At 41.8% G+C, this 25677-nt stretch overlaps 1 protein-coding gene across 5 annotated transcripts in view; it reads right to left on the bottom strand.

Annotated features, from left to right (window-relative positions):
* Window positions 1–25677, bottom strand: part of SLC25A26 (solute carrier family 25 member 26) — a 146237-nt gene that overhangs the window by 39649 nt on the left and 80911 nt on the right. The gene's annotated exons all lie outside the window — the stretch shown is intronic.

Below are 25677 nucleotides of genomic sequence, written 5' to 3'. Positions count from 1 at the left end.
GAAACAACATAATTACCACCACTTCTGATAAAATGCCAAGCCTCAGCTTGTAAAAGCTTCCAGTATTTAATATAGACAATAGCTGTCTTGTTAAATCTATGGAGTGATATAGTAAGATGCAGTATAATTTAAGTAACTGTAGATTATTAGAAACATTCATTGTGGATGTACGTAAATCTTATTAAATCTAAATTACATGGAAGTTTGAAATGGTCCCTAAACATTACATTTATCCAACATCAGAAGAGTTAGAGTTTGTTTTATTGTGTTGCAACTAATGATTAATAAATGAGTCTATTCCGTTAATCTTCCAGGCAAAACTTAGCTTGACAGACACCTGCCACAGAAAATTTGTTATCTATTCAGGCAGGAAATGGCAGTGAGATGAAATCAATGCTGATGCTGTACACTGAGCTGACACACTGAAATCTCAGAGGAAGTTTGTCATCTTGAACAAAGAGGACTATCCCTTGTGGCATCTCAAAGGCCCAAAAGAAAGGTCAAACCTGGCTCTTATTTATCAGGGCCTTGAAACTCTAGCATAGCACTTAAATTTCTTTTTCGATTTTGGGTGACAAAGTCCAGTTATTTGACAGAAACGCCTCGTAATATATTTATGAGAAGATATAGAGCCACATGCTGTTGCATCGTTGTCAAATGGGAGTTAACTGCACCATTTCCTTGCACTGCAGAATTAAAAGTGACATAACCTTCTATCATCTACACCAGAAAAGAGATATAATAGCCATCATATTTGCTCCAATTTGTTAAAAAAAAAAAAAGAAAAGGAAATGCACTAAGTTCAGTTTATACCAAACAAAACAGGCCTCCTAACACATACACAATCTCAAATTTCTTCCTATTGCACTTTGAGTACTAAAAAAAAAATCTGTTAACATGAAGACAAGGGATGCTCTCAAAACAAGGTTTGTTTTATCTCTATTACTAATTAGATGCATTTCAAGCAAATGGAAAAAAGTTTAAAATTTCTATTTGATTTCCAAAATGGCAGGGGGTGGTTTAGGGCTCAGACTCTAAATGGTTCAAAGTCAACGGGGTTTGCACAGGCTTATAGATCCATCCGTGAGAAGGAGCTTGCTGAATGGGGCCTAAATCCTCACCCAGCCCTCACAAATCCTGTTTTAATCGAATTTTAAACTTCCCCAGAGATACACTAACATTACATGTTCTGAAACTTTTCAAAACAAAACCTACATTCTGGCCCAATCTACTGGGCAACATCCCTTTAAAAACACAGTGAGCGCACCAGAGTAGATTAACATATAAAAAGAGAACTTTCTTTAACCATGTAATTCATATAGTGATAAATTTATTACACTTGTCACAAGCTTTTTACAGTGAATTGAAGCGAGAAACCCCCTCACTTTGAAGACACTTCTTCCCTTGAAGAACTGTGATTTGATTGCGTTTGTTATTTTCCTTACAAAAACCTTCAGATACACAACAGAATCACACCCAGCCAAGCAATGATATTTGTGCCTGAAATAACCTAAAACAACAAGAAAAATGTGGTTCACACATGTAGAGAACTTTCTGCCAGCAAATATGAAACTCTGGCGAGCTCCACCAAATCTCTCATTTGATGTTCACATAAAATAGACAGACAGTATCCGTTCTCATGTCTGGCTTGATGTTCTATAACTGTACTGTTTATTCAATAGAGTTAAACCCTACACCAAAAAAAAAAGCAGCTCCCATACATCTGTAAAATTATTATTCTAATGTTTAATAGATGGACACTATAGCCAGTTACTCGGGGCCTGTATTTTTTAATGTTCAAGTCCAATTTACTGCAGATTTTTATTGTTTTCAAAGATCTGCTTAATTCTCCTGAATTAGGTGGATTTAAAAAAAAAGGTTTCAGAGTAACAGCCGTGTTAGTCTGTATTCGCAAAAAGAAAAGGAGTACTTGTGGCACCTTAGAGACTAACCAATTTATTTGAGCATGAGCTGTAGCTCACGAAAGCTCAGGCTCAAATAAATTGGTTAGTCTCTAAGTACTCCTTTTCTTTTTTTTTTTTTTAAAAAAGGGATTTTATATTTTTAAAGACAGTGATTTTAAAAAACGAACACTGAAAATAGCTGCACCCCAGAGTAACAGCAATAGAAAAACAAACTCTCGCTTTTACAATCAAACTGCAAGTGTGTTTCACCTAAGAGTTGAGAAGCTTTCAGCAAGTGAGACGAATTTAAGGAGGAAGTTAAAAACACTGCCAGACGGATGCATCAATATTGAAAATTGAGGTAGTACTTATACCCTTCAAAGCAATAAAATAGTGTTTTGATTGAAGCAATTTAAAATTTATCAGGCTACAGTTACAAAATGTGCCCATTCGATGCTGATAAATCTGTGATGTTAAATCACAAGCTGACAGCACCCAGAGGGAAACTCAGCAGCCAGACAGCAGAGGTAGCATGTTGAAGGAGCTACAAAGAATAAATAAACAAACAAACAAATAAAGCCAGGCCCTTCAAAACTGGAATCCCCTTCAAAATGCAAGAATTCTTCTACATAAAGAGAAAACAGATGTTCGTGGCTGGAATTTGCATGTGGCTTTATTCTCTACTAGGATACAATAAAACCACTCTTCAGCTCGTCCTCTGAGTCAGAAATTAAATGGTGGCCTGGCATATCTATTCCAGCTGTGCCTTCCTTTCCCAACTTTTATTAGCAATATATTAAAAACCTAAAAAGCATAAGAAATGAAAAATCATGTGGTATGTTTTCTCAAACCAATATAAAAACTACAGATGTTCTTACTAATCTGCAGTGCATGTTTGTTTATTCAGGTTCTCTGTGTGTCTAATTCAGCGGGGCTTTGCTCTCGGAATGATCTGTTTTTACAAATGCTAGAGCAAATACTAAGAGAACAGCCAGCGGAGACAATAAAATCACCTAAAGGAGGAGATAAGGGCTTTCTTCACTTGCACGGGTCTCTTTCACTCTTTTGGGCCCCCATTCAGCAGAGCCATGTGGTTAACGTGAAGCACCTGAATGGCTGCACAGAATTCAACAGTTTAGGGAGCAAGGGGGGCCTGTGATCCTTGGGAAGTGAGTGTGCAGAAGCAGCACAGCTACTGGTTCCATGGGGCTGTACTGATGGCTACAGAGCAGGCCTACTGCTGCTGCGAGGCCTGGTTTCTTCCTTGTCCCCACCCAGACTTGAAGATCCTAGATTCTGTGTAACCCAGAGACTGAACCAAGGACCTCCAGAGCTGAATGCATGAGTCTCTACAGCTTGAGCGCCAGGTTTTCATGCTGAGAGCATCAACAGACTCACAGTCTCAGTGAACAAGGCACAGAGCAGAACACAATCTCAGCGGTGGGTTAAATACTTCCCTTGGACAGAGGTAGCTCATCCCGCGCATCTGAGGCCCACAATAGTTCAAATCCAGGATGACTCTCCACGTCCGTGACAGCCACCATCTTGGCCAACATTGGGGATTGTACTAGGGATGTCCAGAGCTGAAAACGTGAGTCTCTATAGCTCAAGCTAAAGAGCCAGGTTGCGTAGCAGGGGGCTATAACAGACTCAAATCCTTTCTGAGTCTGGCACAAGGGGTGACACATAACCCACACGCCAGTGAGTTACATTCTGCAAAAAAAAGGGCAGTAAGACCCAAAATCAGCAGAATCCAACAATTTCTTGTTCTTGCCATGCCCCTCCTCATGACTTGTGATATCAGTCACATAAACGGCTCTCACGGATACCTTTATGGCACGTTGTTCATACAGTAATACTGGCAGCTGTTTATCATGTATTTATTAGGAATAGGATATTTTCATAACTCTATTGCCACTGAAGCCAATGGTAAGAACTCCCGCTGGCTTCAATAGGAGCAGAGTTAAGCCAACACTTTTAGAAAGTATCACCAACAGTCTCACTTAAAGGCATTTGTACACATGGCATTTCCACTCATCACTGTAGTACTAAAGCATATATTTGCAAAGGGTGCCCCTCACCGTGGTATCTGGGCAGCAGTTGTCAAACCGGTTTTAGCTTCCTATTTCTCCACCATAACCACATCTGAACAGTGTAAGGACACACTGTAGTTCAGAGTTTGAAAAAGAAGATAGAAAATATTCCATAAACGTATCTAGATTACAACTGTATACTTCCATCTTGAATAAACAACCGTTTTTTGTTTGTTTATAACTGTATTTAAAAGAAAAATGCCTCCTTTATACGAGATGGTTCTTCTTTTACGATAGGTTCCAGTTGCAGTCATATAAACAACCCTGTTTCTCGGCTGAAGTTAACACCAAAACATTTCAATTAATAATCATAGTAAATCTGTTTCAGTGTCTTCTCCTCTTAAAATTCTTCACGCACTTATACAATCTATCTAGATTATGATCAACTGACATTCCACCTATAAATATACTTTCTCCATAATAGGATTTGAAAAGATAGTATGAAATGACGTAAGCCTTTCACTTGGCCATGTCACAGGTCACAGCAATAGATGTGATTATATATAGCGTGGTATAAAGCATCCTGATTGAAGGTGATGGTGCATAGCGGCAATGCACAGCCACTCAACATACCGTCCTTAAACCTGTTATTGTCTACATTCATTTTTACATTCAATTAATACTGCTTGCCAGGCTCCAGTTGATGCACTGCAGACTCCACAAGAAACCTAACAAAGATAATTTGTAATTTTAAGCATGACCGAAAGGCTGTCAAACTGTAGATGTCTTTACTGCAGTTTTTAGAGATGAAAGGATTTAGTGTAGTGAGAGAACACTGGTAAATAAATGAGTGAAGTCTCAGTTAATAAATATTGATGCGCTTAGAAACAAAGCTTTCCAACAAAGACAATAAAGCAAGTGGCAACAATGGCCAGAGATTGAGAACTCCCTCTGCCCCTGTTCTTCTAAAGAACATGTTTAAACACAGGTCCCACTGCAGTGATTTCCAACACAACTTGGCCAGCCAGCATAGGCAAGAGTGTGCAGAGTTAGAACACTAATTGGTAGCCATGGTCCGGCATGTGTAACACACCAAGGAGGCATGTAGGCTAATGATCTTTGGAAATTCTTCCACCACTGGTGTAGCACAATGGCACTATCCCTAATACGGGTGCTGGTGGGCAACTCGAGATGACCCGGTGGTAAAAACACCAGTATAAATATTGCCAACATTAACTTTTACAGATGATTAATACTACAAGCCAGACTCCAGTTGATGCTTACACAAGAAACCTACCAAAGGTAATTTGTAACTCTGTCTTTTGAACCATTAATGTTAACCTTTGTAACTGTTTAAGCTAGGAAAAGGGGTGCAATCTTGTGCTCTATGCACAGGACAGGGACACAAGAACTCCTAAATTATATTCCTGCCTCTGACAGACTTCCTCTGCAACCACAGGTAAAACACTGCATCTCTCTGCCTCAATTGCTCTATCGTCACATTAATATTACTCACCATCTGTCCTACATGGGTGTTTTGAATATTCATTAGCTGGCATCTGTAAAGTCTTTTGACAAATTAAACACTCTATGTGGCAAAGTGTGGTTTAATTTGGTTGAGAGCCTCTATTACACCCTTATCTTTTAAGCTCATGTGCAAAACTGCATAAAATGGGTGTGGTTTTCTTTTAAAAACCACTGCTGCTAAGTTACAAAGGGATATCCTCGTCCAGTCCTCTTCTGGTAGAAGGATGGTTAATAAACATACAGTCTCTTTATGGAGGCCAGTGTTGACAAGTGAAGGGGAAATATGTGAGAGCTCCAGCACAGATATATGCCTGCCCCCAACATGTGGGGAGAAGAGAAGCACTGAGGCAGATATAAAACTTAAATACAAGAGAGACTGAGCTAACAGATTTCAGAGGGGTAGCCGTGTTAGTCTGTATCAGCAAAAACAAGGAGGTGCCAAAAGGACTCCTTGTTGTTTGAGCTAACAGAGATCCTTGTAAAGAGTGCAGAATGCTTTAACCTTTCACTGACAGTGTTAAGGATCATTTTTTTATTCAAGGCACTTTCATCATAGGGATGGGATGAACAGCCTTAAAATTCCCACTCTCTCACTCCACCCTTATATTTTGATGGGAGGGCAAAGCAGCTTTACAGAAATTGACTGAGGTTACATAGATAACCTGCATAGGACGTTAATCTGCACAAACCCAAGACTTGATCCTGCTCCCAATCTGACTTCAATAGGAGGAGAATTGATTGCACTCCAAATATGAAATACTCTAGCAGATTCTCTCTTCCCTGTCCCCAATAGCCCCACAGCGTCCATTGTCAAAATAAAAGTCTGTTTTGTTATTCGTTCTTGAAAAGCAGCATACCCAAAAAATGCACAATGAAAATGAATATTCCAACATCAACTTGTACATGCTGTTTTTAAGGCACAGATAAAAATCTTTCAGGATAACAGATGAGTTTAGCAGCTCTAAAAGAATGAAGGTATTGTTTAACAGGAAGCAGATGTATGTCAGATGGCAAACTCATTAGAATGTCCCATCGTTAAAGGAAACAGGATAACAATGAGCCGTCTGAAAAAATGTGAACTGATCAGGAAATATACAAGCCGCAGCTAATCTCCTATTTATTGGTAGGTAATGCCTGTAAGTCATGCACATGCATTGAGTTTAGGACCATGAAGGACTAATCTTTGTTCACATGAAAAAAACATAACAGTAGAACCCTAACCATGGAACTCAACATTTCTGGAAAAGTCTTCTGAAGCACACATAGAAAGGAAAAAACAAACAAAAAAAAGCCTGACATTTGAAGAAGCTAATTTCTTTAAATATACTTGGTTATGCACTATGGGTTCAAGGGAGCAGTTCTATTTGAATCCATAACATTAAAGATATTTTAGGTACTTTCTCTGTGGTTTTGTTTGTTTAAAGTACAGACATAGAAACCTGTCATACAAGCAGCTGTTACCTCGGACCCTCCAGAGATACACAAAATGAGACCCAAGATAATTAATTTACGGAAAAATGCCTGAAAGGCAGGCATCCATACTGGAATAGTGCTATATCTTCAATTACAAATGCACCTGAAAGATTCTTCAGAGCCCAGTCCTGCACTCCTTACGCAGGAAAAATTGCCACTAAAGGCCATGGGAACTTTGAGTAATGCATGTAGGACTGGACACCACAGAGCACTAATAAAAGGAAATTAGTTAAAACAAACAGTATACAGTTTCTTGCCAGAGGGGAGGTGGGTCTATGGAATGTACGGTGGGGGTGAGCGTTGCTTCATGAAGTAAATATTCAGTCAAATAAAACCAGATATCAGTGCATCGAAACTGCACTGACATGAGCATGGGAATATTTCTGGGAAAATACCTGCCCTCAGAGTAACAGCGACATTACTTAACAGAATGGAAAAGAACGTATGTTCTCCCCTTTCCAAGTGTGTCCGTCTATAATAGTTTTCTTGTTACACTTCTACATAATGCTCACAAACAGGACACAACAGAATTATTTCATGCAGCTCTTATCCACGTAAATTACACAGTTGTCTTCCTCTCTCTAGGAGGTTTCAGAATCTCATTTAAAATATTCTACAGGAAAACTCACTGCCCCCTTTTGCCCATGGGCTGGATCCAAAGTTCACTGGCGTCATTGGGAGTCTTTCCACATGACTTTGATGGGCTTTGAATCAGGCTCCAGGTGTGACAAGGTGGAGGTAGTGGGTAGAGAGAACGCAAGGATTCTAGTGTCCTACACAAGGGCCACGTTAATAATTCTGCTCTGATTGCATGGTTCCAAGGAAGCCTGGGTAGCCAGCTTCACGGTACGCGCAGGTGGTGGAAACAGGCACTTTTTTTGACCTTCAGTAAATAGGGCTGTGGAGCAAGTTGCTTTAGGTTTACTGCACTGGCAGGACGCCTCACAACCCAGCCTCTACAGCTCTGTTTCTACCTCCATTTGACCCTCAATTCCAAAAAGCGCTTAAGCACATTCTTAAGTTCCACTGAAGTTAACGGGACTTATGCAGGTTTTTAAATGCTTTCCTGAATAGGTATGAACTGAACTGCTTTGCTGAGTTGGGGGCCTTGCGATAGCCAAGGCTTTTATTGTGTGCATCTCCCTTCTGAAAAAAAAAAAAAAATCAATTTAACCAGCTGTTAAAGAATACATAGCTGTCAAGGGTATAATTTATTCCATCATATCGGAGGTGAAAACAGCACTGTATAATAGCCACTGCATAAGAATAGCTGCAAGAATAGTCACTACAATTTAACAATAGCACGGAACAACATCAGCAACTAGAATCCAGCTGGAATTACCTTCTTCAAAGTATTTGAGCCCATAGACAGCTGTGCTTAATATATCTTACACTATTATCTCCATCATGTGGCAGAGGGGAAAATCGCAGATTTATATCAAGCTTTAGAAATTCCACACTCGGCTATGTTATTTCATTTTTAAAACGTGTACGAGATTTTTTGCCCAGCGTATGAAAAAAGGAACAGCTGATGTCTCCCTGTGGCTACCGATATTAAATATTTACCTAGTGCCATTACTCCATGGCTGATCTCGTTGGGCAAGCAGCAGTATGCATTGGTCTGGTAGTTAATCTAGATAAAAGTAAATCCTTGGCCATTACCATCTAGCAGCCTCCAGCTCATAACCAGCTCAGTATGAATCTGTTCAGACATTGCATTGAGCAGGTAGGAACCACCAAATACTTGGGCAACATCACAGACAAGTTCCAGAGGATGCTCAAAAGATGTGGACACTCATAGCAGCTGCTGCAGCCAAATTTCAGGCCTTTCAGTGCCCTCCGTGAGGATGTCAAGACATCTCTGAGCTACAGCTCTGTAGAACCACGGTTATACACACTCTGTTGTACAGCAGCGAAACATGGGCACTGAGGAAGGTTGAAAAACACCAGCTTGACATTGTTTAGCCTCATTGTCTTCAACAGCTGCTCCACATCAAGTGGCGAAACAAAATCGCAAATGAGGATATTCGAAGCCAAAACCCGCAACCACCACCATTGGCACAGGTTCTGTTTTGGCAACTTTCTCGCTATGGATATATTATTATTAGAATGGAGGACCAACGAACTTCAAAGCATGTGTACCAAGGAATCTGCTACACAGCCAGCAACCACATGGGCACCATAAGCTTCAGTAGAATGCTAAGATTGCCAGTGATGGACAGAAAATGAACATTCAGCCAAACCACCTTAAGGATCTAGCCAGAGACTGATTTGAGTGGCACTCGATCTGCAAAGAGGCATTGTCCTTTTGGGATTTGCCAGGATGAGGATGATTATAACTGCATGGCACACTACAGATAAAGGAAGAGACAGTCCCTGCCCCAAAGAGCTTACAGTCTCACTAGAGATGCAGTGCAACAACTCAAGGCAATGAAATAAAGAATCATAGGACTGGAAGGGACCTTGAGAGGTCATCTAGTCCAGTCCCCTGCCTCATGGCAGGACTAAGTATTATCTAAACCATCCCTGACAGGTGTTTGTCTAACTTGCTCTTAAAAATCTGCAATGATGGAGATTCCACAACCTCCCTAGGCAATTTATTCCAGGGCTTAACCACCTTGACAGTTAGGAAGATTTTCCTCATGTCCAACCAAAACCTCCCTTGCTGCAGTTTAAGCCCACTGCTTCTCGTACTAGCCTCAGAGGTTAAGAAAAAAAAATTTTCCCCTCCTCCTTGTAACAACCTTTTACGTACTTGAAAAATGTTATGTTCCCCCCTCAGACTTCTCGTTTCCAGACTAAGCAAACCCAATTTTTTCAATCTTCGCTCATAGGTCATGTTTTCTAGACCTTTAATCATTTTTGTCGCTCTTCTTTGGACTCTCTCCAATTCGTCCAAATCCTTCCTGAAATGTGGCGCCCAGAACTGGACGCAACACTCCAGTTGAGGCCTAATCAGCGCGGAGTACAGTGGAAGAATTACTTCTCATGTCTTGCTTACAACACTCCTGCTAATACATCCCAGAAGGATAACAGCATTACACTGTTGACTCAGATTTAGCTTGTCGTCCCACTGTGACCCCCAGATCCCTTTCCGCAGTACTCGTTCCTGGACAGTCATTTCCCATTTTGTACGTGTGCAACTGATTGTTCCTTCCTAAACGGAGTACTTCACATTTGTCTTTATTGAATTTCATCCCATTTACTTCAGACCATTTCTCCAGTTTGTCCAGATCATTTTAATTTTAATCCTATCCTCCAAAGCACATGCAACCCCTCCCAGCTTGGTATCCTCCACAAACTTTATAAGTGTACTCTCTATGCCATTATCTAAATCATTGATGAAGATATTGAACAGAACCAGACCCAGAACTGATCCCTGCAGGAACCCACTCGTTATGTCCTTCCAGCATGACTGTGAACCACTGATAATTACTCTCTGGGAATGGTATTCCAACAAGTTTTGCAAAGAAGGAGGGTAAAGGGGAAACATGATGAGGGACACTTACAGAAGAACAGCCATACTGGGTCAGACCAAAGGTCCATCTAGCCCAGTATCCTGTCTTCTGACAGTGGCCAATGGCAGGTGCCCCAGAGGGAATGAACAGAACAGGTAATCATCAAGTGATCCATTCCCTGTCGCCTATTACCAGCTTCTGGCAAACAGAGCTATTGTGAACGGTTAGCTATGCACAGGTCCGGATGACTAGTCAAAGTAGATATCTTGATGGTGACATTATCTTATTTAAAATGAGCTTCAGAAGCCCTTTAAATATTTCACTTTAGTATTTTATGCTAATTCAATAGGGCCTAATTCAGCCAAGCATTTAAGCACGTGACTAATCCCATCCATGCTTAGCCAAGCACTTAAGCACTGTTGACGTAGGTGGGATCCCCCATGTGCTGCAAGTTAAGACTGGATGACTCTCTAAATAAAATATATGTTCTAGCTAACCCACAGGATGTGGCCTTGCAGGAATTACTGGGTGAAACTGTTGGCCTATGTTATACATAAAGGCAGTCCTAAAGATTATCATTGTCTCTCTAGCCTTAAAAATCTATTAATTTATAAAGTTAAGAATGCACTTTGCTGAGTCAGGGCTGGACTTTGCTGAATCTGCTCCGACATTACAAAAAGGGAGAATCTAAAACTTATTAACCTGAATGGAAAACCACCCCCAAGTGATTTAAATGGGCATTGGATCAGGCCCCAAATGAACAGCTAGACAGTGCAAACACAAATCAGGTACATACATGCAAAGGCTGTTTTTTCTTTTTATTTATTTTTTAAGAATTTAACCAATTCTGCAGATTCCATAGGTAAACAAACAAAGCTCTTGGAAGTTCTGCAGACCTCTCTGCAGCTGTGAAGGCTGCTCTGTTCCAAATGGGATGTCTAACGCCATGTCAGATTTAAAAATTTTATTAAAGCTAATGTTAAAGTTATAGAATACACAGGTTGAGAAAAGAGTGTCTATACATCTGGGTATAGTGCTTAGATTATCCACAAATACAAAAAGTTTGTTTGTAAAAGTCGTATGATACACAGAGTACATAATCAGCAATAACTCAAATTTTGGTGCATAGATTTAACAATACAATTTGGATATTAGAATCCAAATACTCGGGTACATCACTCATGAAAAGTTGTACAGAGATTTGGTTGTGGAAAGCAAAATATATCAATGAGTGGAGATTGTCCCTCAGTAATTGAGAATTCGGTAGGTTGTCCATTTATAAAATACAATCCATCAGGGAAGCATTTCAGTTACTTTCCTGACTGCGCTTCTCTTCAGCACTCCAGCTCATCCCTCCTGGTATTGCTGATGTCCGGTGATGAGTTCTATCTGGAGATAAGTAACACTGAACCTGATCAGATATAGCGTATCCTCAAAATACAATTGAATTGTGTCCTGCTCTCTGGACTCAAGAATGAGGTGATATACAGCATGCTAATGAAGACTGAACATCTGAGCTCAAATAGGACTAAAAAAGAAGGGGAGGCGGAATTATGGAGTTTAACATAAACAGAAGCAGAACAAAGAACATATACTCCTTTCAGAATGATACTGGCAGTTTGTTGGGCTGAGAAGGAGGGTATAATATGCAGTCTTCAGGAAACTTAACCAAAATTATTTCTAATGAAGTTTGCACCTTGCTAGTTACATTTTCCAAAGTGTCTCAGTCTCGCTGCATTTATATCATGCTAATTGATCTTGCTCAAAATGTCTAAATTACGCCACGTGCATTTTGTTTTTATTTTTGATATACGGAATGGGTTTATAGATCCTTATGATGGGGATGATTACTACTGGCCAACCCGTAGGTAAGGAAACTGACATCTGGCTAAGTGACACAGAAGCAGGGAACAACTTAGACATTTGAACAAAGGCTAGAGCGTTGGAATGCCCCTCATCAAATGATACTGCAAGAGCTGGTTTGGTCCTTGTGGCCATGGGGAAAGCTCAAAGAGTGCTTTGGCATGATTATACACAGGTGTGACATCGCTCATATGAACTGAGAGAGGCTGAGGGCATCAAAGCTGGTAAATTACCTGATTTTGTTTGGAAGTCTTGCTTCATGTTTCTAAAAACTGTTATCCATGTATTATACTCTAGTAACAGTTCAGTGTTCTATAGGATTAGTTCAGTTTTATCCAATATACATTAGACTTAAACCATCTTCGTTCTGTATTTGTACCGCACCTAGCACAATTGGGTCCCTGGTCCATAGGGTTTCCAACTGTCTAATCACACAAACCCAAACACCCTCGCCCTGCCCCTTCTCCGAGGCACCCCGCTCACTCCATCCCCCCTCCCTCCATCGCTCACTCTCCCCCTCGCTCACTTCCACCAGGCTGGGGCAGGGGGTTGGGGTGCGGGAGGGAGTGCGGGCTCTGGGAGGGAGTTTGGGTGCAGGAAGGGGTGCGGGCTCTGGGAGGGAGTTTGGGTGCAGAAGGGGGCTCAGGACTGGGGCAGGAGGTTGGGGTGTGCGAGGGGGTTTGGGGTGCTGGCTCCGGGAGGGGGCTCTGGGCTGAGGCAGGGGGTTGGTGTGGGGGAGGGGGAGAGGGGTGCGGGCTCCGGATGGGCAGCGCTTACCCCGGGCAGCTCCCGAAAGTGGCTGGCACATCATCTGGTAGCGGCTCCTAGGTGGGGGACCAGAGGGTCTTCGCGCGCTACCCTGCCCACAGGCACCAGCCCCACAGCTCCCATTAGCTGCAGTTCCTGGCCAATGGGAGCTGCAGAGTCGGAGCTCAGGCAGCGCACAAAGAGCTCCCTACCCCCCACCCAGGGGTCGCAGAGACAAGCCGGCTGCTTCTGGGAGCGGGGCAGAGCCAGGGCAGGCAGGAAGCCTGCCTTAGCCCCACTGCGCTGCTGGACTTTTAGTGGCTAAAATCTCCCAGTATGGCTTCAGTAGCCTCAGGGAGATTAGAGCCTGATCCCGAGAGAATCCTGGCGAAACTCGGCAATCCTATTGGTCCATGACAGGGGCCCATAAGCATTATGCTAATACAAATAAAACAACAAACAACCACAAGAGTGAGTCATTTCTATCACAGTTATAGTATATCCCCTGCCAGAGTATGACAGCTATAACATGTCTGTGCCCCGCAGACTAGTTAAGTTATGAAGTACCTTTCTTCTTTTGGAAGCAGTCAACTGTTGAGAATATTCTTTTTATTTTTCCAGACACTGAGCAAGAGCTTTTGAAGTCTTATCGTACAGTCCCTGCATCGTTAAAAGTCTATGATGATTTAAACAACAACAACAAAAACCAGCCTTGCAACACAGTAACGTAATAAGATAAATGACAAAAGCCTTTACTGTGTCAGAATAGTTCAATAAAATCACAATAAAATTCCACCTGTCAGCTCCAAAAGCACCCCACATGTAGAATTTACACAAGCTGAACCGGAGTTGTTTCAGGGCATGTCATAACAGTTAGTCATTTCTGCACTGTGCACTGTTAAAATTGGCCTGGAGATGAAATGAGTGCCTGCAAAGGGCAACCATATTTCAAGCAAATTGAAACATGCTTAGGTAGTTGGACTGCCTCCCTCCCCTCCCCCTGCTGCATTCCAGAGTGTTTAATTTTTGCCACTCAGTTTCATGAAAAATATTTCCAATGCACTTCCAAACTTCTGCAATCCAGTAAATATATACTGTGGTGGAACTTCAGAAGGAAAAGAGTCCTTAGTTTATACTGACAGGGTTTTGCACAGCACTCTCCAAACCTGACCTCCTCAGTACAAGACATAAATATATCTTGCTCACATAAATTGTCTGCAATATGTCAGTTCCCATAAACTGAAGCGTGGCATTTCCACCCTGACAGCATCAAATGAAATCTTCCAAATGGCCATCTATTTTATTTGGGTTGCAGCGCATTTCAGCATCAGCTGCATCTGACCTTGAGAAACAATCCCGTAAAAAATATCATTGTAAATTACTTCACCGTCATACAGGTAGCTCTGAAGGGACATGAGCTAAATGCCAGTGAAGTCTTTCCATTGCATGCAATGGGCTCTGGATCAGGCCCAACGGTGCTGAGTACCTCAATTCACACTGAAGTCTATGGGAATTTGGGGGCGGGGCAGGGGTGCAGCATTTCCCAGGAGGAGGTCTTACATTATAGAATTGGATCGACAACTCCTTGTGCATTTCTAAGAAATGAGAGTCCCTCAAATAACAGGGGAATAAAATGTAACAATTTTAATTTTATGACGTAACACTTAAAATGTGCTAGAAAGACCTATTCTGGTAAAAAAAGTGTCGCACAAGACTAGGTATTACACGTATTCCCTATGTCCTACTCCCCTACACAGACTTCCAGAGCAGTGTAAATTTTTCACATGTGGCATTTTATATTCTAAGCTACACAATGGAGTTGTCGGTATCCATTTCATGGTTAAGGCTGCATTGGGAATTGCAGGACTAAAGACCTCCCTTCCCCTCCCCCTCCCCCGTTTCATGCCTCCAAACTTGGCATAACCCCACATCAGAGGACAAGTGCATTTTCCAGGTCACGTTTTTACGAAAAAAATTGCTAATTTTTGCAGACAAAAGAGTTTAAAATGCTCCACGTTGTGGTTAACAGAGAAATTTCCAATCTCTATGACTTTCAAAACGCATGCACGCACACACACCCACACAAAATTTCTCAGGCATAGGGCCCCTCTGAACTTCTATAATTAAGCACATGGAGATATTCCCCTTATTCAAGGTAACCGATGATCTCTCTGTCAAATTCAGCCAGTGGAACTGCTTGGACTTGTCAGCTGCTTGTCAATTTTGATGCCACTAGCATCTCTGGCTTGATGCCTTGCCCCACACCTCACAGAGACAGTGAACAGCCAAGATGGCAGACAGTTGTAATTTGCTTTGGGCCACCTCTGTGCCACTCCCAGCTCGGCCAGACTTGAGGATTTGCACCAGAATGCACAGCACACTGGAAAGGGGAAATTTCATTTCCAAGGCAGTACAGAAGCTGCAAGCGCACGTGCCACCTCTGGGACAGTTTACTTCCTATAAATCATTTGTACCACTGACAGAGCTCATTTCTTCCTTTCATGAGTAATTATAGTTTTAGAAGCCCGCATTTAAGGGGTGCAAATGAACTCCCAAATTCCACCTACTGTCACATTGCATATTTTATTAGGTAATCAATTACCTTCAGGATACGCCTCAGAGGCAGATGAGTATGGTCGTGACAGCTCCTTTAAGATATACCTCGATGAGCACAGAGATAAAATAACTGAATACAGGTGTTATCTACAACATCCTGAGAATTATGTAGTACAGAGCAATATGTTTCCTTCCAGAATATGAAAACACACGACCTTATCCTGCAGCCTTTACTTAAGCAAAGGTCCCATTCGGGATCGGTGCCATATACACTGTATGTGCACTATGGAACAAAGCACCTGTAGACTGTGGGTTCAGCATGAGTATAATTCCCTTTCGCCTTATAAACACAGAGTGTTGACCTAATTCTGCTCCTGGTAAAAATCAAAGGGAGTTTTACCAGCTGTTCTGTGTCCAGCAATTTTGAAAATCAACCCACTTATTTAGATGCCTATATATTTTCTGAAAATATGTTGGTAGTTCTGTCTGGTGATTATGGCTTTTAAAGAATTTTAGTCCTTTTTCTGCACTTTCACTAGGATATCAATACAAACTGCACAATAATCAGTTTTTTTCACCAGGTGTTCTGTATTTTAAAGAGTGAGCAATTCATGTGTTTTTCAGCCTAAAGAAAGGAAAATGCTCTGGCAGTTTGAACTCTCTCTTTTTGATAAAGGAACAAGGTCCATGTGTGGGGAAGGAAGAACAGTAACAGGGTCAGAGGACTTGTATGCATCTAGGCAGTGAGCCAGTGTGGCTAGGTGCATTGTGAACATACAACTGTTCATATCCATTTTTGGTATAGAAAGAATTAATGACAGCAATCCCTCCATCCCACCCCCTATTAAGGCCGGTTCGATGAACAGTGCTAAGAAAGGTTTCGGAGGAGCAGCCGTGTTAGTCTGTCTTCGCAAGAAGGAAAGGAGGCCTTGTGGCACCTTAGAGACGAACCCATTTATTGGAGCATGAGCTTTCGTGAGCTACGCGAGGAGGTGGAACAGGCCTCTGTGGGGACATGCGCTGAATGAGGGCACAGAGCTGACAGTGAAAGTCCAAGAGAACTGCCAGGGGTCCCTGGTATCTGCCTTTGGACCAGAGGAGCCCACAGTATGAGCCTGGCTCCAGAGCAGGAAGGAGGAAGGGGAAGAGTGTGCTGACAAGGAGAGGGAGCAGGTAAAGACTGAATCCCAGCATAGATGGAGGCAGAGCAGCTGAACCGGGAAAGGTGAGAGGGGCTGCTAGCCATTTACTGACGAGAGAAGATGAGGGAAAAAAAATAAGACTCCAGTAAGGAGAAAACTGAAGCCAAGAACTATTTTTTTATGTTAGTCTAGAGTCCCCCCAAACAAGGGGTTACTGAAGGTAAAGTTTCATGACTGATTTCTATAGCCAGCAAAGAAACTGAGGCATGGCCCAGAGACAGGGCTTCTGAAATTTTAGCCCACATGTACTTGACTACTGCAAAGGTAGCAGGGGCTTATAGAAAACACTAAAAAGGATACCCCCACAAAAGGGTCACTTGTGGTGGGGGAAGAGGATGGGTAAGAACCACACGGTGAACTGTTTAGTAGCTGCTGACCAGCATTCGGTACCACACACTTTATTGGCGATAGGTCATAAATGCTGAGCTGCTTTCCTCTGCTCTGCTAATAATAGTAAATTCCATTTGGTTTCTTTTCTCCAGCCTGGTTTCTCTTCTCCAGTTTTCAGTCTGCTTACCTCTTCCATTGTGACATTAGAGGCTGGGAAACTGGACAGCCAGCTTAAGACAAGCCACATAAGGCCCTAATTCAGCAAAGCTCTTATGCACATGCTTAACTTTAAGGTAAGGTAAGTAGCCCCCTTAAGCTCTTGTTCATACACCATGAAGTCAATCAGAGCAGGAGCAGGGTCTAGGCATGCAAGTGCTTTGCTGAATCAAGGCCTAACAGAGCAACCTGGTTCTGTCATTTTGTTTCATTTGTACACCCAAGAAATCTTGCAAGGCAGTTCTTCTATCAATTAAGCAAACATGGCAATCAAGACCTCGGAGAGTCCTCTGTATAAAATTGCCTTCATCCATCCTGCTTTCTGTATTCTCTTTTACCATTATTTTGCAGAACACACCAACTTACCCAGCACTACTTAGGATGTGTATAATAAGAGACACCCTGCTGCACTGCAGTTCTCCCTCACCTTCTCTTCCCATTAGTTCCCCCTCTCCTGAGGAGTGAAAGCCATGTGCTGGTGCCAGGGAATCCTGGAGCCATCATTCTTGTCCTATGACTGTCCAGTGGCCTTCCCAATTACACTTTATATAATGACTTTTTTTTTTTACTTTAAAAATAAAAGAATTATGAATACTACAGCTCATATTACCTAATACACTATGACTTATTAAACTCACCCAAGCTACAGCAACTGTCCCCTCCCTTTGTTCGGCGTTCAGTCGATGGCCCCGATTCAGCAGTCCATCGCTGTTCAACAATTTAAGCACATGCTTAACATTAGGCATGTGCTTAAGTCCCACTAACAACAGGATTTATGAATGAGCCTAAAATGCCTTGCTAATTTAGGGCCTTAGAATTTGATCCCGGACCTTGTTGATTTCAATAGACTTCCTCTTCCTCCCCCTTGCTGTATCTCCCCCCACACACACACACACATTTTTTTTCTTGCTTTACCTGCCCCCAAAGCACATCCAGTCTTTATACACCTGCACACACCCCTCTCAAAGACTGGCTAAAGGCAGACTTCACTGTGCATTTTACCATCTAAACAGGCTTAAACCAGAATTTGCAAGTGAAACAATGTGAAGCCTGAACCACAATTAAGCACTTACTTTGGGGGAAACGAGGGACGAATGTGGAGTCAGAAAAACAGTCTAATGGGAACTCTCCTTGTTTGACATCCAAGAAAAATCCTGTTCAGGTTGCTGGGATGTTACCATCTAACCCCAATGATCAAGCAAAGGGAGGGGAGTCTAGGCCTAATATTTCTAAAATATCAGAACAACCACCTGCTTTTGAAAAGCTTCATAAGGGCATCTGAATGGATCATCGAGTAACAGTACAAGGCACAAATCTTTTTTTTTTTTTTTGGCAGTTTATTTACATTTTCCTGAAAGAAACTGGTTCCACAGGTTCTCAGTCTATCTATAGCACAGGAACAGCAGCTTGTCAGCATCAAAATCTTCCCTGCATTACCCCTACTCCGCAGATGAGAGAGTCATTCCGTTTATGTGCTGCTCATTCATATCCTGGGCCTCTCCGCTAAAGACTGCCATCAAGGAGGCAGTTTCTGAGACGTGGATGCCTGATGTGGTTTTCCATTAAATGGATTTGCTTGTTTATTTCTGAGTAGAGCACTCCGCTAAACAAGATCAGAAAGCATGCTGCCTCTCACCAAAACAAAACTGAACACGATGATTCACCGGGGAAATTCAGGTATCAGCTTGCCACACCAAATTTGCCTTTGATTAAGGAAGGGACTTTCAACCAGTCAACAGTCACTGGAAGTTATACATAGAAAGCTCATCCTCAACATCGCATAACCCAAGAGTAATTAACCAACTCTGACAATGTATTGCAAGACAAACCCACTTAGAAGTTTAACCCATGTTGTGTGCTAGAAAAGTCAAACTGAACATTCACCATCCTTTCATTTGCCCACGTTCAGTTATTAAAACCACATGCTGGCACTGAATCATTTCATGGTTCGTTTGAGACAAACACGCAGAAAATTGTGGGAAACAAACACAGCCTTAAGAGTCTGCAAAAAGCAAGACCCTTGGAACCAATGCAACCTCAGATGTGATGTTGTACGAAGCTTGAGCCACAAAACTGTGTTAGTCTGTGGCTGGAAGATGGTGGGGAAAAGTAGCACAAGCACATAGTGGTAACAATTAGTTTTGAAAACTATCAAACGTGACAGTTTTCACTCTCAACACCTTCGAAGTGAAACAAAAAGTGTGTGTACAATTATTAGACTCCTAGATAGAGACAGAAGGAAGGACTGCCTTGTGGTTAAGTTACTGGATTGGGACTCATGAGACCAGAGTTTAATTCCCAACTCTGCCACATGCCTTCTGCGGGCACGCCACTCAACCTCTGTGTGCATCATTTCCAAGTGCTTGTAAGTTGTATCATCTTATCCCACCCTTTGTCATGCCTATTTAGATTCACCACAGCAACTTTTATTGTGTGTAAAGCCCTAATCTTTTCTGAGGCCTGTAGGCATTACCATAATATAAATAATGAACAACAACTCAATAATTAGAATGCACGCTGACAACAAAACAGCTTAAAACACTTCTTCCGAGGCAGCTGCCTCCTTGTTAAGTGGCCTATTCACAACCTAAGGACATACGCCAGTGGCTTTCTGAGCTGCACTCACTGCTCATTGACTTCTGGATGGAATGAACAGTGTTGGTTTGCATCCTCAAATGATTTAGGATTAGTCTACACTCTTAAAATGCCGTGCTGGCACAGCTGTGCCACTGTAGCACTTCAGTGAAGACACTACGTGCGCCAACGGGAGGGATTCTCCCATCAGCATAGGTACTCCACGTCCCTGAGAGGCGGTGGCTAGATTAACGGGAGAATTCTCCCACTGATCTAATGCTGTTTGCACCAGGGGTTAGGTCGGTTTAACTACATCGCTCACAACCCTGAGCGATGTAGTTATGCCGAGCTAATTTCCTAGTGTACATCAGGCCTCGGGACCTGCAACCTGAGAGACCTACCTCCCTTTCCATGATCTACTACTACAATTGTGATCACCAGCGGCACTTCCCTCGATATAGAAGGGAAAGGGCTTATGGCAGAACATTCGCCATGTACCTTGTACTCCACCAGCAGAAGGGAAATTCAAGGAATGTTGGCAGACTTTTGAGTTTGCTTTGATTGAAGCCTAAAGTGACACGAATGTGATCAAAGTTTCCTGTTTAGCTCTTTATCAAAATCATTAAGGGCCAAATCCGGATGTCCTTAGATCCAGCATTTCCTGTGCCTCATGACAGCAAAATATGTATCTTCTTTCTCTATCTACTTGGGGTTTTCTATAGCATCTTGCATCCGATAAAGTGAGCTGTAGCTCATGAAAGCTTATGCTCAAATAAATTGGTGAGTCTCTAAGGTGCCACAAGTACTCCTTTTCTTATAACACCCAAGTGCCTCTAGGTAAATTAAGACTGCATGATGAAGGAAAGGAGTTTTCAGTGATGACTCTTTGGTCACCTCCTTTCTGATGCCCCAATTCTAAGCAAGTCATTGCCTTCTCAATAAAAAGACGAACAAGAGAGTGACTTAGTTCAGACAGAATAGTAGGGAGGAGAAGGTTTGTTGGGGAAGATAAACAGGAAATCTAAAAGCCCACTAAAACCCATCTTGCCAAATGTAACGCATACATTTTTTCCGAGAACACTGGGTTTCCAGTTGCTTTACAATGATAGTAATAACACTCAAAGCACTAATGAAACAAAAACTTGGCCCCTTGGCCTTCCACTAATGTTTCACCATTGCTCATGCCATCAGAATAATACAGAAGGAATTAGCTACAAAATAGGCCTATAAACTGGTATTAATGAGCCAATGAACACCATCCTTCAGGAAGGGGAGCTGCACAGCTGTAGGTTCAGACAGCTGCGTGAGTGAAATTTTAGCTGCTACTAAATTGGTCCCTGAAAAAAACTCCCAGGATTCTACAATGGATACTTCTGACGGTATGAAAAACAAAACCAAAAAACTCAAGATTATTTTGTTTTCATTAACATTTTTCATGTTCCTTAATGAGCAAAATATTACAACATTATTTTGGAGTAAGAGAGAGTTCCAGTGCGCTACAAACTCTTAGTATACTATTTTTTTAAGCAAGTTTCCTAGATATTGGTGAAACACAAAAAGCCCCCTAGCACAACCTGTGGAAAGACATGCTAATTTCCATTCCCAGTTGCACCACAGGCAAGTTGTACCCACTAGAGGTGGAATGAAACATCTAGTACTTCATAAAAGCTGGTGAAAGAGCTTTGTCCTCCAGGCAGAATTCCCAGGAGAGCAAAACAGTAGAGTATCCTCCTCTTTGTTTCTGTTCTGGAGCAGAGAGAAAGTCTGTATCCCATAGCAGAAAAGAAAGAAACATGGAAAAGAAAATTATAGTGTGACCTAAATATTCAGCAGGCCTTCCAGCAAAACTCTATTTACAGCAGAAGGACCACAGCATGAGGAGGTGGCGGAAGATAAACCGGATATGTTGATAAGCCTCTTAAAAGCATAGGGAAGACTTAAATTGAATGTACAGACATACCTGTCCTTAGTGTGTGGCTGGTCTTAATCTATACTGGATGTGTTCTCCAAAGGAAGGACACTAGCTGTTCTTCCTGACCCCATCATCAGAAATGATTCAGGGCTGTGGCTATTATTGGCACAAAGGTTATGCCTAGAGAAATACACATTTTGATATTCCAAATCATGACTCAAATGACTCTTTGGGAAAGCAGGTTCACCAGGCAGCGATGCCTGACACTCAGGCATTCATCGATAACTTTAGGTGCAAAGTGCTCATTCTTATTAGTTATAAAAAGTTAAATGTCTCTGTGTGCATGTAATCCAGGACATTTAATTACTGCAATTCATAACGTGTCATCATAATTGAATTGTGGATTCTGCACCCACATTCAGGACAGCCTAGCTGCTGATCCTTTTTGGTCATTTAACAGAATATGCTAATATTTCATAAACACCGTTATTTCTCCTTGCTCTCAAAGTTCAACTCTAATATTTCATTCTCTCCTAGTTTTCTCTTAAGAAAAAAGTTTGGCATTTCATGGAATACCATCATGGAAAAATACAAATGTGGAGAAAAGGTATTGCTACTTGCATGTGCACATTTAATATGCTTCTTGGAGATATTTTACATGAGAGCCAGTGTAGTTGCCTGGCAAGGAGAATGCGAGGAGTTCACTTTAAAGTCAGCACGAGTTTTGGGGGCAGAATAACTCCTGTTAGTACAGGAAGAGCTTGGGTGTTTTATTTTATGTTTAACTCTGTAATCATAGAAAATATTTTGGAACATGCTTGTCCAAAAATAGTTTCCATTTTGGTCATGGGGAAAGTAAGGAAATGACTGAGCAAAAAGCTTTATGGTCAGAAAACGCTATCCAATTTTACTGTCTCCAATACCAAGTGCAGCTCTGGTATCCACTTTCAAACAGAACTAAAACCCACTGGAGGCTTTATGTTCTCTGCACTGTTATTGAGCCGCAATATAAATGTAATCACAGAAACACCTTTGATGAAATAAAATGGTAGTACTTATAGTCAGAAATAAGATCACACGTGGTATAAATAATATTGACAGATTTACACAGAGCCTGACCACCATTGTTTAAGACCAAAAAAGCAAGGACCAGATGCATTCGAAGAAAAGGTTTCCACACCCATTCAAGCATTTGTGATAACAATTATGTTCTACAGATGTGATCAGTCTAAAATAAAACATTGTTCACTGCAGAGACAGAGGTTTACCAGTTCTGCCACACCATGGGATGGATCTGTTACAGTCCTCTGCACATAAAAAGAGATGAAATTCTTTTACATTTAAGCAACCTGATCCTTTTACAAGCTTCATTCTTGCTATTTCAGGAATTTGAATATAATAAACTATGGAATCTACTGCTAGAGAGCTGGTCTCATACCTTTTGGGGGAAGAGGGAAGCTCTATCTTAGAACTGTAAATAATTTGGTTATTAGCAATCTATCCATAATGATTATTGAAAGAACATCCATGTAGATAAGCTTAAGAACTTTTAAAATGGAATATTCTTTTTAATCATTGAAAAGTTGTAGAAATGCCAATATTTTACCTCAAACTCATTAATCCCCAAGGGTATTTGGACAACAGCCCATGTATTTTTAACGTCTCCATTAGAAAAGATAAACCTCATGACAATATTTGATTATTTCAGAAATACTCAGTTTCTTTTCCACCTATTAATTCCACATCAAGAGCCTGATCCAAAGGCCAATGACTTCCATCGGCTACAACTGCATCACTTATGTAAGATAAGGTTTTAATTGACTGAGTAAACAACATTAAATCATTATAAGATTTCCATTGATACCTTATGCTTATAATGCAGCTACACTTCATTAGTACAGGAAAGGTACATATTTCACTGCAGAAGCAATAACTAATGAAACACTGGTGATTCAATGGGTTATTTATCAATCTTATATCTGAACTGCAGAGGTGCATTTTTAAGTAGAGGAGAGGCATTTTGACCTTGAAAAGCAGAATGCATGACATGTAAGAACAGTGGAAAATGTATGGAAATGCTAGCTTGTATGGAAGTAACTCCTTGTTCAGAATTTCATATGGAAACATGCTAGCACCCCAAATGCAGCAAAAATACCACAGCATTAACGAAACAGTAAAGGAAACAAAAAACACTGCCACTGTAGCCTAGACTTGAAAATGAACGGTGAAAACCTCATAAGGGTGCTTAAAACAGTAAGATCATTGGTCCATGATGCAACATGGAAACATTCTAAGAGATTATACCCAAATACTCTAGACACAGACTAACATATTTATGTAAAACTAAAAGGACTGCGGTAGAAATACAGAGCCTGTAGTTTATCATTCAGTGTGTGTCCATTAAACAGCTATATTCTTTATGTAGGGGTCTATTAAAATCCAGTCCCACGGGGCTTGCTCTGGGAATTTTGCAGGTTCATCACCTGTGGAGCCTTCTGGTTCAGAAGAGAAAATTTAAAAAAATTTCCTTGCCACAGAATGGCATTTCTGCTATGCTTATGGAGCCCTCAGAACTAATGGGAGTGGAATCTCTTAGGGTGACTGGCAACAAGCCATTCAATGAACAGCTGCAGAGAGACTTAAAGCCATGGGGCTTCAAAGCTGATTAAAAATAGAAAGGGTTTGGATCAAGGTCACATTAGTCCTCTGTAGAAAAGAAAAGGATCTCCTTTAAATATGTACATTATCTGTTAAAATGCTTCCCTGGGCTAGTGATCCAAAAAAAATGTAACCATCCCAATCTTATAAAAAAAACAAAAAAGCATCTGGCTTAGGCCAATAGTTGGCCACCCGACTTCCAGGTTAACATCTCACAAGCAGGCTGAGAGACTGTCAGCACAAACCAAAACATATGGTTCCATGTTCCAGACTGGCTTGGTGATAAGTAGTACAGCCAAGCATGACACTAGGATCCAGGACTTTATACCTCATTCCATCCTATGAACATGTCAGAAGACACTCTTCAGTAGCACCGCCAGGTACTCTACTCACCACCAGCAGTATCTCAAGGGGAAAACGTAATTGCTTAACAAAGGTGAGCCTGGGGCTTGTCTGCACAGTGAAGCAGTGCAGTCTAGAGGGGTGTTAACTGTAGACCACACCAACATGTTGCGTGCTAACTGCCCCATGTAGACATTGCTGGCGCGTACTCTATGGGTATGTCTACACTATGGAATAAGGTCGAATTTATAGAAGTCGGTTTTTTAGAAATCGGTTTTATATATTCGAGTGTGTGTGTCCCCACAGAAAATGCTCTAAGTGCATTAACTCGGCGGAGCGCTTCCACAGTACCGAGGCTAGAGTCAACTTCCGGAGCATTGCACTGTGGGTAGCTATCCCACAGTTCCCGCAGTCTCCGCTGCCCATTGGAATTCTGGGTTGAGATCCCAATGCCTGATGGGGCGAAAACATTGTCGCGGGTGGTTCTGGGTACATATCGTCAGGCCCCCGTTCCCTCCCTCCCTCCGTGAAAGCAAGGGCAGACAATTGTTTTGCGCCTTTTTTCCTGAGTTACCTGTGCAGACGCCATACCACAGCAAGCATGGAGCCCGCTCAGGTAACCGTCACCCTATGTCTCCTGGGTGCTGGCAGACATGGTACGGCATTGCTACACAGTAGCAGCAACCCCTTGCCTTGTGGTAGCAGACGGTACAGTACGACTGGTAGCCGTCATCGTCATGTCCGAGGTGCTCCTGGCCACGTCGGCTGGGAGCGCCTGGGCAGACATGGGCGCAGGGACTAAATTTGGAGTGACTTGACCAGGTCATTCTCTTTAGTCCTGCAGTCAGTCCTATTGAACCGTCTTATGGTGAGCGGGCAGGC

This window comes from Lepidochelys olivacea (assembly GCF_965140295.1).
Source record: "Lepidochelys olivacea isolate rLepOli2 genome assembly, chromosome: 7".
Taxonomy (NCBI): domain Eukaryota; kingdom Metazoa; phylum Chordata; order Testudines; family Cheloniidae; genus Lepidochelys; species Lepidochelys olivacea.
The sequence above is the reverse complement of the archived record's forward strand: the minus strand, read 5'-3'. Positions and strand labels throughout refer to the sequence as shown.